This window comes from Chlamydotis macqueenii, chromosome 1, assembly GCF_036417535.1.
Source record: "Chlamydotis macqueenii isolate bChlMac1 chromosome 1, bChlMac1.mat, whole genome shotgun sequence".
Lineage (NCBI taxonomy): Eukaryota > Metazoa > Chordata > Aves > Otidiformes > Otididae > Chlamydotis > Chlamydotis macqueenii.
The window spans coordinates 184,518,996-184,532,629 of NC_141556.1; positions in this window are offsets into that span (position 1 = coordinate 184,518,996).

A 13,634-nucleotide genomic window follows, 5' to 3' on the forward strand; every position below is an offset into this window, starting at 1 on the left:
TTAGTCAAGAATAATAATTTAAAGGGGCAACTGTCCTAATGGCCTAATGTCTTAATTCAGAGCCTGTTTTCCAGAGAACGACTAATGTTTTTCATAATGAGACCTGTTATCATCTCTGGGGATGCAACCACCTTCTTCCTGGAATGCTTTTGATGCCGGAGGACGCGCACTGAAACAGAGACAGATATTGTCGGTGAAAATCCCAGCTGACGCTCCGTGTTTCTGACTGTGATACAGCCAGCTCCCGAGAGGCCAGCAGAGCCTGACCTCAGCGCAGGCGGCGGAGATCAAGGCTGCAAGCTCCCAGCCTGGGATTTAGCTCTGCTACTTTGCGCCGGAGGGAAAACTCCCAGAGCCTGCTCTGCAAGATTTTTTCCAGCAAAGTGACTGTTTTGGGTTAAATGCCTCGATGTGAAAACATCCCTCCGCCAGCAGTAATAACTGAGGAAGAATTCCCAGTGTGATTTGTGTGTAATAGCAGTGGGACTAAAACTGCATGTGTTGCTAATCATGGCACATCAAAGAGTCAGGCAGCAATTTAAGGCTTGATTTCTTTTTTGGAGGGGCTCTGCGTTTCATTTTCTTTTTGGCATTTCTTACAAAAAAAAAAAATCTGTGCCTTCAGTAAAACTGAGCATCCAGAAAGCTCAACACAAAACCTAAAAGCAGGTTATCAAGAGCATCCTGACTTACATCTTGACTCATTACTAGAAAATAAACAGCTCCTGCGGATCTTTTGCCAGCAATTAGCTAGCAGGCTGCAAATCGCTCCTCCCCAAGCCCTTCCACCACTGCCACCTACTCGCCCAGCTATAGCCCTCAATCAAGGAAAGCCCCACTGCACAGATGAGCCCTGACCTGTGGCCCTGAGGCCGTCGTGCTCTGACTTCCGGGGGGGTCTCGGGAGGCTTCCTTCCAGAACAATTGCTGGTTTACATTTTAAATGCCAATTTATAAAACCACGATACAGCTAACACCGAAAACACAACTTGTTTGAAAGCAATCCCTGTCATGCAGCATGACAACGGCACGCCTCTGGGTTTGCCTTTTTTTTTTTTAATGTAAAGATATCAAATGATCAACTGACTCTCCCAGTGTTATTCCACCTCTCTGTATGAAGCAAGCCCATCAGAAACACTTTTCTTAATTACTCAGCAATCCCACTGAGGTTAATTTATCTCCAGGGTTAAAATATGCCAGACATTTAAAAAGCAAAGAAAACGATTGTATTAAAAGTTCACCAGAAGGACTATCAGCGTTTTATGTGTGTAGCATCCCTGTTTGAATGATTTGGAAAGGTGGCTGTGATGTATTCCATTTAATTATTTCTTTCGATGGGTTTATAAATGTGCTCTCTACGATCTACAAGCAGTGTACATCTCGATTATACATGACATGTTTGTTTTTAACTAAAAGCAAATCAATAAAGAGACTCCACTTTTTATTTAATGTTGCTATTGGATGGCTGCTCCCAATAAAAACCCCACAAATATTAGTTGAATCATAAAAATCCAAACAGGCTACTTAACAAAGAAAAAAAAAACAGATGCCAGCCTTTGTTTTGGAATTAGATTATAAACCGTGCCCCTGCATCTGAAATGCAAAGCAGCTGAGCGGGAGGATAAGGCACGCAGCAGCACCTTCGTCCCTCTGCCTGCCGGCGCGGTGACTCCGTGAATGGAAGGAGCCTCAGAGAGCCCCTACTGCCCACCCTGGCCCCACAGCCCATCAGAAGAAAGGAGGAGCTCTTACAAATTGCAGTCCCAAAGTCCAGACCACAAATTTTCTTGCTATTTTTTTTTTTAATTCAAATTTCTTTCAGCCCCGATCTGGTGCACAGCACAGTGGTTGCCACCTCATCCACATTTCTGCCATGCCTGCTGAGAGTGAGATGCTCCAAAGCACAAGTGGGACATAGTCCTGATGGATGACCTGACCCTTTGGTGGTCTTGGGTGCCAAATCAATTTCCCTCTAACAAATAAAAAAAAAAAAAACCAAATAAATAAAAGTATATTTTTGTTCTGCCGAAACACCACCGGAGGAGGCTTGGCCACTCTGTGTCTCTTGCCCCTTTGCTCCCTGGCTGACCTGGAGCCCCTTGGCAGGAGGACAGAGGTGTGGGCTTGGGGACAACTACAGCCAGGACACAGTGGGACCAGACACAAGGAAGGTCTGGGCATTTCAGGGTAGAGAGCACCCATGGCACTGGAAGCTCAGCTGTAGGGGCACTGGCAGCCCACAAAGGTGTCCTCAGGCCGCTTGGGGAGTCCAGCCTTTCCCAGCCCATGCATTTTCAGGCCTTGGTTTTTGCCCTCACAGCCCCATTTGCCTCCTGCCACCAGTCTGGCAGTGGTGATGTCTTGCTGCCAGTGGTGTGTCTGGAAGTGGCCACATCCAGAGATGATGAGACGGACTCCTCCACCTCAAAGGTCAGGGCAAGGAGAGTGGTGGAGGAGGAAAACGGCAGCCAGATGAATTCACACTTCACAGTTACTGCTAATATTACTGGTTTTCATCATGAAAATGTGTCAGCAAGGAGGATTTAAATAGCTTTTCCTTCTTGTACATTCGCTTTTCCCACTGTTAGCAGATCCTTTCGATTAACTTCTGCTGGAGGAGAAAGCCCTTCTAGATCGTTTTCCAAGGCTTTGTAATTAATGTAAGCGGAGCCCTGAGAGGCGTTCTATTTGTGTTAGAGTGTCAGTCTCGTTTACAGTTAATTTGGGATGGATCCACTCCGCTTTGCTTTGCTGGACTGTAGCACAGAGTCGAATCTGTTTATGAGATGCACTTTATTACCAGCAGAGGTGCCTCCAGGGCACCACATCAATTTACAAGTGCTTAGTCGCTGCTTTCTCTTAACCCTCTGACTGCCAGCATATTTGCGTTTTGTAAGTTAAATAAACAATAGTCAGTGTCTGGTTGGGGCAAATATTGATTTCCTTAGCTCGTGGATCCTAACTAACGAGGGCGTCGTAAGGCGTCCACTCATATCCGAGTAATACTGTCATTGCACCTTGGTGTTTTAGCTGAGGATCCCTGGGATCTTTATGAGACAGTGGAGGGGACAGAAAGGACATGGGGGTGGATTCCTAGCGAGTACGTGAGTCTCTCTCTGCAGATGGACACAGTGATTGAATGACTCATCACTGCCTGCATGAAAAGTCCGGGCAGTGTTTGGAAGAGAGCCTGGAAGAAAGCCCACATGTCCCAAATTTCAGAGTTCTGCTCACCTCTCCGGCTCCAGCATCCTCCCTCTTCCCGGAGTCAGAAGTCAAGGGGGAATGGTTTGGGTGGTTTCACCCCAACACAAGAAATCCCACTGGTCTCCTGGACATTTAAAGGATGCTGTGAGCCCTCCATGGGGCCTGAGACAGGGAGTGCTGACCCTTCCACCATGGCACCATCCCTGTTGGACGCAGAGAGGGAGAGGGGCACACAGGGGAAAGGAGGCAAAATAAATAGAAATGAAACAGTGGAAAAAGGACCTCAGGCTCAGGTGTGACTAGATCTGCTAGAGCAGAGAAGAAAATTGTCCCTGATGTTTTTCAGTGAAAAACAGCTTTTGCATTCAATAAATATTTTCAAGAACATGCTACTTTCAATGATTTTTCATGGTCTGAAAAGTATTAATTGCCAAGAAACTCCCAAATATTTCCATTTCTCGAGCTCTGGGTTTCTCATGGAGAAAGTTGAAAAAACACCAGCAGTGACAATAAAAGTCCCAGATTCCACACGGAAAAAAAAATCCCCATCAGCTCTGGCTGCAGTCTAGAAACAACCCTTTAGATAGGACCCAGGAACAATTTCCCATCCTATTTGCTCACTTCACCAGCAAGGAACACTTTCACCTTGGTTAGGTCTGCAGAGCAGGCTTCCTCACAAGAGGTTACACCATGTAGCACGGGGCAGAGCGATGACTCTGTGTCTTATGTCAAGGTTAGGCTTCTTCTAGACTCTTAGTGGAAAATAATGTGAAAGGAGAGAAAAGGACCCTTGCTGTGCCAGCTTTTGGGCCATTTTTCTGCTCCAATCACACTTCAGTGAAAGTCAGGGCAGAAGAGAGGGGCAGTAAAAGAGGGATCTGCAGGAAATTATAACAGAGGGAGTGCCAAGAGGGTTTAAATGGGCAGCTTACATCGGATTGAGGAGTAAATGCGGTTAACAGAAAGCATTTTAAAGCCCGTGGTAAATGACAACTATGTTCCTTTGCTCCTTATTATTAAATTGTGTTGGATTAATCTGGCATTAAGTGGCATTTCTGTCTCTCTCCTCTGTCACACAGATGCCTCATTCCTGTGAAGCGCTGGCTGTGATACTTTCCACATGAGCATCAACCAGCAGTGTGGGATCAGCCTGTTTGCAGAGGTTAGAAGCCGATTTCTCTACCCTACTCCTCTCACAGATTGTGTTTCTAGATATTACATGGGAAAAAAAGCAATTTGTAAAGCTGGGGCACTGGCTGTTCCGATTCAGCTTGGCTGATTCTGTTCTTACTAATCAAAATTTGTCTACCTTGGAGAACTGTTCTCCTTGTGAAAATTGCAGTGTACCATCACCAGGCAAAATTGTGATGTTTGACCTTGGAGAAGACAGTAATGAAGAGGTGACCCCTCCAGAACACATTTTCTCAGGTACTTTGGGATGTCTTGGAAAATAAGGAGTGATGGGCCTTAGTTACACAAAAAAAAAAAAAACCAGATCCCTTAAGAAAGTCCACTTTTATTATGGCCACTCTGAAGAGTGAAAGGCACAGCCCTGAGAGCTATGTTGCTCCTGTGTGGAAGTGGCTCTAAGACTGTAAATTAAAAGTACTCTGGGTACTCTGCCAGATTTTCCACCAGTCTCTCAGGTCATTTGGACAACATTCAATTATTCTCTTCTGGACCTCAAAGCTGAACTAAAAAAAAAAAAAAAAAAGAAAGTTAAAATAGCAGCAATTCCTGGAAATTCTCCTGAGCTTTCTGGTATGGTCCTAGTAACATGTATCGGGAAGCAGAATGACTGCATTCAGCATTTGGCATTGATTGAATATATAGATTGGTGATGCCTCAACTTCTGTTTTAATCTTCCCTTTACCTATGGTATTTTTTACAGGGAAAGCCTTATTATTTAGAAAACAGTTTCTATCAGCCTTCAAATAGAAGCTGTGGCATCTTAATGGAAGGTAAATTGCGGGTGCTTTCACAGCCAGAGCCTCTCCCTGGCCTGACGGAAAGGTTAACTATTTAGCACGCCCTCAGTCTGAACACCGTTTTCTAAGTAAATGAGAATTTGGCAGAATTTGTCACGGTATATTCAATAGCAGGACAAGCTTCTCCACAGCATCTGCAAGGGATGGTTACTCCGTGCCAAGGGTGTGTAAATTTTTAGCATGACAGAAATCCCATGTGGGGAATGCATCTGGCAGGGCAACAACCTGCAGGGACATGTGCATCTGTAGGCCACCCCATCTGCCAGCGCCGATGGCCCCGGTCCCAGTGACGGGCACCCCTCGTCTGTCTCTTGGCCACTGGGGTAATTTGAGTGATCAGTTCCCACCTCCCTCCTCCGAAGCCAATGAGCAATTTCACTTGAGCGCCGAAATCGGATTCCAGCCAAGGTGTCTAGGTGGGGAAGGCAATTGCTTTAATCCATTAAGCTACTTTAGCTCCCCGTCTTTATCTGAAACTTGCAGACAGAAAGTGTCACTGGGAACTTGATGGACTTAACTACTTAGTGCAATCAGTGTTCCCAGGTGCAAATTGGGGTTTCTTGGTTACCTTGTTTAAAAGGGAAACGGCCAAAAAGAAAAAGGCCCTATTGCAACCTTGGATGCACCATTTTGGAACCAGATCCTCATCAGACGATCTGTGCCAGCCAAAATGCCTCTCAGAAGAGGATGGGGACAGGAGTGGTGTGGGGTGTTTCATCTGAAAATGGCTGCAGGCCTGTTTTTAGAAGCCAAGCAAATCCAACACATAGGCTAAAAAGCACTGAGCTGGTTAAATCAGTCAGACTGCTAGCAGACACTGGTGTGACATGTTGATTTTCCTGTCTCTCCCTGTTATTTGGTAAACCACGGAGGCTTCCCACACCTCCAGCTGTCACAGATTGGTAATTTAACGTATGCATGGGCAGCACAGCGTTTGGATGACTGCAAGCAGTGCGATGCGTAATGGAAGTCACTTTTGGCATCAGGCTTTTAAAGCCCCCCCCCACTAGCTATTATTTGGTTTAGATTTTGATGAGGGGGGATGCTAAAACCCTCCTCCAGCTCTGCCTGTGGGTGGGCAGCAGAAGCAAGGCTTGGATGACCCCCTCCATCCTGTGTCCTTGTACTGCCTCAGCCCCAAATTTCCACACAGAAGTCAGAGAGGGACTAGGGAGAATTTGGGAAAGGGTGCAGAGCTGGCACTGAAAGTGGGGGCAGCTGCCCAGGCTCTCGGGTGAAACTGCTGCGGCAGCAGGGTCCTGTCCCCACGGCTGAGCCTTGGGATGCCTCATCCCCACCCCAGGGCCCTTCTCAAAGGCATCTTGAAACCTCAAGCTGGTGTCCCAAAGCCCTCTCATCCCACTCCCACCACACCAGCCAGCTTGACACAAAACCTAAAACGCTTCATTACCCTTCATGAGGTTATTAAAGGCGATGAAGTGGAGGGCTCTGGGAGGTGAAGGCTGCTTCCAGTGTCACTAAATCAGGAAGGGGTGTAAAAGCTGAACAGTATGCCCTCTTACAAGGCTTTGAAAGTCGGAGGCAGAGGCACTCAGATTTCTTGTTATGTTGGCCTTTATAATCCACTCAGGTCTTTCCTTCCATAAGGGGTCCCTTCTACATTTTGCTCTGACACTGTGACCAGGTGCCAGAGTGCCCAGTTTTCCCTCTCCATTCCCTGGATCCAGAGATGACTGATCTTTGGTAGCTTCACCCCTGCCTGTGTTTTACTGGGGAACAGCATTCTGCCCCACAGCGGCTGAGTTAATCTCAAAAGAGTGGTCATTACCCAGAGTTTCCCTCCATCCATCCATCCTGACTTGTTTTTCCTTACACACTCAATCCTGTGTTTGGTTTGTTTTAACTGTTTTTCTTTTCTCTCATTCTTCTTCCCCTGCAAGTTGCCTATTTCTGGATTTTCTGGCTCTTCTCTCACTTTGGAGTCAGGGCTTTGTTCTTTCCCTGGGCGACAGCCACCATCCTAGGCTGGCAGAAGAGACAGGCCAGCCATGCCTGCAGCCCTGAGCCCAGTTCCAGGGCTGAGGACACCATGGCTTTCCCCATGTTTCTCTCGTCACCTGCAAAGTTGTTCTCCAGTTGTTTCCTAACCCTGTGGCTGTTACAATTGTCATGTCCCCCCCCCCCCAAAATGAGATGTACCATGATTTAGAAGGTTGTTATTCCACAACCCAGCCTCTCTTCCTCAGACCTAGGACGCTGCTGGCTGATGGTTAATGGTAATAGTTGCGTGGATGGGAACCAGGAGTAAATTGAAGGCCCCCTTGAAAACAGGGGAAACAGATGTTGGGAAGGCTCACACTCCTCATTGTTAACTTCAGAATGTAAATGCCTGCTAATTCCTCCTTTTATTGCCCAGCCTCGTGCTCAATGTCAGAGAGAACAATTCTGCAGGGATGCTCCATACATCAGCTCTGAAGGTCACGGCAGCGGTGGAAACGTACCCAAACAGGAGAGGGGAAAAGGGATGGGGGGGCTGCTGTTGCAGCCTATGGGCTGTGGGAACAAAATGGTCTCCTGAGCGACTGTGAGAGAAAAATGAAATAACAGCGTCTGAGAGCAGAGAGGGGAAGGGGGAGCCCTGGCCTGGACAAACAGGACTACTGGAGTTGAAGATTATTGTTAGCTCGATTCCTAATCATTTTTGGTGTCTAGATTTTTCTCAGTAAAAAGCCAGAATATTTTTTCACTTGGGAAGAAGCTTGCAAAAGACAATTCCCTGAATGCAACATGTCTTTGTTGGGAGCTGGGTCTGTCCTGGAAAGCAAAAAATATTTCTTTATGTAGAGGGAGGGGAGATTTTTACTACCTGATGAACAGAGATTTAACAATAGCTGTTCTGTCATTTTCTCACTCCCTCGCTTCTTTTTTTTTCAGATATTTATTCATACTCCTTCGCCCCGCTTTTCCATTTCAGCTTTCCTTCCCTCTGTCCCCAAGCGCTGCCACTGTTCAGTGCCAGCTGACAGTTCTCAGGACCACAGATGTGGGGGTGACCTGCAGGGGGACAGGGTTTTATGGTCTCTGACCTTGTCGCTTAGACCTCCGCATCTGAAGCTCACGCTGCCTCGGGATCTAACTCCTTCTGCGCAGAAAGGGTCCTGCTAGAAGAACATTTATAGAGATTTTACTGGGGATAACAGCAGCATGGGTGAGTGGAGTGGAGCTGAGGCAGGCAGGTGCATCCAGCACAAGCAATTCACTGTGTTAGTTGGGAGATGAGTGGAAACTCCTCTTGTGTTCTCTTAATGTCTAGAGTTTCGCTTAATAAGCAGAGAAAGCATGCATATTTATTCTAACCCTTAACTGTGCATATGAAGTGTAAGTCAAATACATATTTGAAGACAGCATGACCACAGCGGTACTCCTTGGGGATCTGAGTAATAAAAAGGCACCAAAAACTTTTCCACTTAACAGGCCTCTGTATATCATCATGGATACTTGTCCGCACTTGAAATGTGATAGTTTAATAACTATGCAGCACTGGAAATAATAATTAAGAAGATGGCTGACTAGAGCAATATTAATTATCTGTAACAAATACATCAAGCCAATACACTGTTGTACATGTAAGATTAGCTTCGGCTAGTGTATTAAAAGGTCAGCATGAAATGAGGGCTGGGAAAACAACTTCTCTGATTTGTGGACAGATGCTGTAGAGAATCAGGAGTGAGGTATTCCAGCCCTCATCCCGATGTTTATAAAAGCATAGGGCTATGTTATTCTCATCAATCACTTCCCATTTATGAATTCCAGCTCATACTTGTCAAACACAAGTCGCATGCACATGTACAAAGCCTACTTTTGATTAGTAGCTAAGGCCTGTTCCTGAAAAGGCCGCAGGCACAGAGGGACTCCACAGCTGTGCCTACAATCATGATAGCATCTTGGCTAGGAACAAACCTCCATTATCCTTGAGGAATAAAAAAAATGCACAGTAATGAGGCAAGGGAGATGTCCAAAGTACAGTTAATTTTGGTGAGGCATATTGATCATTTTGCAGTAGTAATGAAGTGAGGCAATACACAGAGGTCTCCAAGGGTACGCTAATCAAGAAGGTTTTGCCTTGGTGCTTCGCTGTGATGCATTACAGACAACATGGACAACACAGAGAAGCCAGTCAACAGTGATGATCTGTACTATGACCACATCCCCTAAGCGCAAGACTCTCATCAATATTCAAGTGTGGATAGCAAAAGACCATAAAATAAACCTGTAGGATGTCAAAGGCTAGTCGCTGAGGAGTCAGGCAAACAAGGACTTCACCTCATCTAGACAAGTCCAGGCTTTTGCTGGGCTGGGGGGGGAGGAGGAATGCAATATATTAAGCCTGAAGCCAGCAAGAACTCAGACAAGATAAAACCCTAACATCAAAAATATGGGTATGCATGAATGCATTTTTGTCATATTGCTGCTTTCCTGTCATAAATGCTTTGCCCAGTCTTTTTGAGATAGTTTCATACAAAATAAATGTAATTGTATGTTGAGTATAATATTTGGATTGTGGGATGCAAGCATACAGAGAGTCAATACCTCTGAGTTCGGTATAGGAATGGAAGTTGGTCTCACGAGGGACAAGGACTGGCGTGGAAGTGACTGTAGTGATAGACTGATATCCCTTCTGAATTACTAACACCAGACATCCAAGGGTGAATTACTCCTTTCTAACCTTTCGTTTTTATGGAATCTATTTCTTCTCCCAAAAGATGTAACAGGTATGTTAAAAGGCAGTTGAAGACAGTAGGCAACTTTCCATGCAGGGAATTATAATGCCTTTCAAAACAAATGTTTAATATTAAATACGGGCACCTGGCTTTACAGTTAAGATCTGAGCTCTCACTACTAAAAATGCCATGAAGCACAAGGGCAATGTGGTCACTGCCTTCTACTGTTGCATCAAATGGTATAAAGCAGAAGGTTTATTCGACTTATTAATATGAAGAGATTTTTGATCTTGTTTGTCTTTTTAGGATAAGCAGATGATATTAGAGTTTGCTTCAGATTCTGCCTTCCTGGCCAGTGTAACCTGCTTATCACAGAGAAGTGTGACAAGTTTAATTTATGCCACAAGAGAACAGTGATGAAAAACACTGAATCTAAATGAGATTTTTGATATAGCTTTCTTACCAGAAGAGGAAAGAGCACGGTAATTCATACACGCACGTCCACTCACTCATACACACACAGCCACTGAATCTTATGACATTATTAATGAAGATGTTTGGCTTTGTTATTTTTAATGCCTAAAATATCGTCTTTGTTGGATGGCTAACTTTAATGTCATCTGGCTAACTTAATGTCTCAGATTTCCCCCTGAGGGAACTTGCAATCTGTATTAACCACTCAGTTCAATAGAGAGGCCCATTTAACACTCTTATTAGCTCAGTACAAAGATTAATTAAGCAATATTCTCTTCCAAACAGCTCCCTATCAGTGGTTAATAACATGTTTGTTAGTTAACTTCCTAAGGCTAGAGCTGTGACGGGGAATGTTCTAGTGAGCTGGTTAACTGTTTTAGCAATTGCTAAAGGTTTTATTGCCGATATAAATCGTACTTCACGATTTGTAACAGGAGCAGTGTTCATAAAGAGTTATCCACAAAAAAAAAAGGAGATTTAACCATGTAGATAGAAAGACGGTAATTTAACCAGCAGGGGTCTAAGACTCAATTAGAAAGAAGGCCACGCTGAAGATAACTATAGCTCTACAATGGTTTTATGATATCCTTTACAATGTATTTTTAAATGCACCTAAGACTTCTGTTGACTTTTTGAATGTTTTTATTTACAACAGCTTTCTCTTGCCATCTAATAACCCTTCCACGATTCCTTTTCCAGCAAGCCTTCACGGATCTGCCAGCCTGCCAGCAGCAACACATGCCAGCAGCGCGGGGGACGGAGTGGGCTGGGGCCGACTGCTAAAAAATAATTGGGATCTGGCTACTATATTGCCCTGCCCACCACTAATCCAGGTCAAAAGCTGCATAAAATTTAATTTCCTTAAGGCTGGAAAAAAACTTTCCCAGCTTTTTATCAGTAGTGTGTGATGAATTGCAAAGCTACCCAAGTCTTGCAGAAGGAAGAGGAAAAAACTCAACAATTCCATTCAGTTTAGGGTTACATTGATTTCTCCTCCATCCCTTTATGGGTTAGTGTCAACATTTATCAGATTAAAGGATGCTACTATGTCTCCAGATAACTCTTTTGGAGCTGTGGATCTTGTGCTTTTGTGCTCTGCTTAAAAACAGTGACATCATCTAAATCCTCCTAAAGATGCAAACTGCAAACATTTAGGACACCTCTGCCCATAGGCAGCCCGAGGTGCGGTCAGCCCCCTGGGGCAGTGGCCAACATGTTGCGTGTTGATGCTCCTCGTCAGAGCTGCATCCTCTCCTACGCACAGCTGGGACCAGCACGTGGAGCCCACGGACCCCTCCATGGCACCAAGATCTCCACAGGGGCATCTGGCTCCAGATGTGCTTCTGCATGACAGCAGAAAACCTGATGCCTCTGTTAACACAAGTCTAAGTCAGATGGATGCCCACTTTTGGCTCTATCCTCTGGCCAGACCGGACAAATTACCCCCTGGAAACCATAGGAAGGATATGTATATGTATTTCAGTAACAACCAGAGACAAAAACCAAGGAAACTCCTGCTCTTTACCTAATATTCTTTTTTTTTTTTTGATACACAAATCAATACAGCAGTGATTAGGTACCTTTAAAGCAACACTAAATACTTCTAAGGAAACAACCAACCCACCTGATAAATCCTCCTTTGCTGTTCTCAGGTGAAGAGCTGAAAACGAATTTCTATGGTTCAGAAGCAAGCAGGGAAGGAAAACATCTTTCCAGATATTGGATTTATCACTTTGGTAGTATATCAATTTAATCATGTCATTCTCTTCACAGTTCACACTGGTTTATACAGGTGAAAATTAGAGTTGAATCTCCCATACATAAATGTGATTTTTCTTTTCTATCCAGATGTGCATGGCTGAGCTGAGGCTGGAACTGATATATGCCTGTTGCCAGAAAAAAAGAAGTCCGACTCTGAAATTCTCTATCCAGTTGCCTTATTTATTAACTACCCAGTACATTTTATTATAGGCTCCAGCAATTTAATGTAAAATCAGGCTGTTTTATGCTCCTATGGTATTTAAGCAGCATTAAATTGCCTTTCCTAAAACGGTGCAGAAGTGGGACCCTAATTTGAGCATTTCCTTATGAATGAACCTCATGGTTATGCAGCACTCCTGCGATGACATTTCTATATAGATGGTGACAGCACCATTCTTGTGTTCCAGGAAAAGCTCGTGTGCGCATCAGGACACGTACAATGAACAAAACAGCTCTGTTTTCCACAGATTTGGAAACACTTTAAAAACGGTGTTTATCAGTCCTTTTTTCTAAGCTTCAGATCTGATAAGATTTCATGCTCCCACCTGGGTCAGAAGAAGCCGTGATTTACGCCAAGCTGTCATCAGACAGTGCTCCCCATTTTTTATGTGCAGTTATGAATGTGGTGTTAACTAGATCAAACAACAAGATAGAGTCGTGCATCACACCCTGCACGCACTTTAGAGTCAACTGATGAATAGGCAAGGCCATCTTTATAATTTGTGCTCCAAGAAAGAAAAAAAAAAAAAGTGGGTTAGATTATAGCAATAAAAATGGAAATTAAAGGGATGAATACAGCAAATAGATTATGCTATCATTCCAGAGCAGACAGCGGAGAAGTCGTAGTTGCCCATTTATGTTTTGACAGTTCATGCATCAGATGAGATTTGCAAAGAGGGGTACTACTGCTTAGGGAAAGTGGAGAACAGCACACTTGCTCCTAAGTGTGAATTTAACAGTGCATTTATTATTTGGGCAACTTGCTTTTTGATAAGCTGGCAAGAAAGCCTTTTGCATAAAGAAAAAAATTTAAAAATTCAGATGGTGCAGGAAAAATGCTGCAGTCAGGCGTGTTATCTGTCAATTTCTCTTTCTCTTACAGTGGTCCCAAACAAACATCTCAAAGGATAATTCAAGAGCCATCAAGTAGGGTCTTCCAAGTTGTACCAGAGTTAGACACAGGCTGACAGAGCCTTCTCAGCAGGTCTTAGAGTCTCCAAGAGGTAAGCAGTTTAAGCCCACACATATGACACTCTGCAAGATTCAAACACACCCAGGATGGTTCCAGAGCACAGGAATGTGATTGTCTGAATCGTCTGAATGATTGTGTGACTGAATCTGGCTTGTCCCCATGCAAACCCTCCGTGCATTTTGGCAGCTGTGTCAGAGGCTTTGCCCAACAGGCAGCCATACCATTTCTTGAGCTAGGACAGAATTAAACTGCTGGATACCAGGCGCTTGCAACGCCTGAGAGCCTTCCTTATTGTGCATAAATTCATATAATATAAACTGTTACAGACAC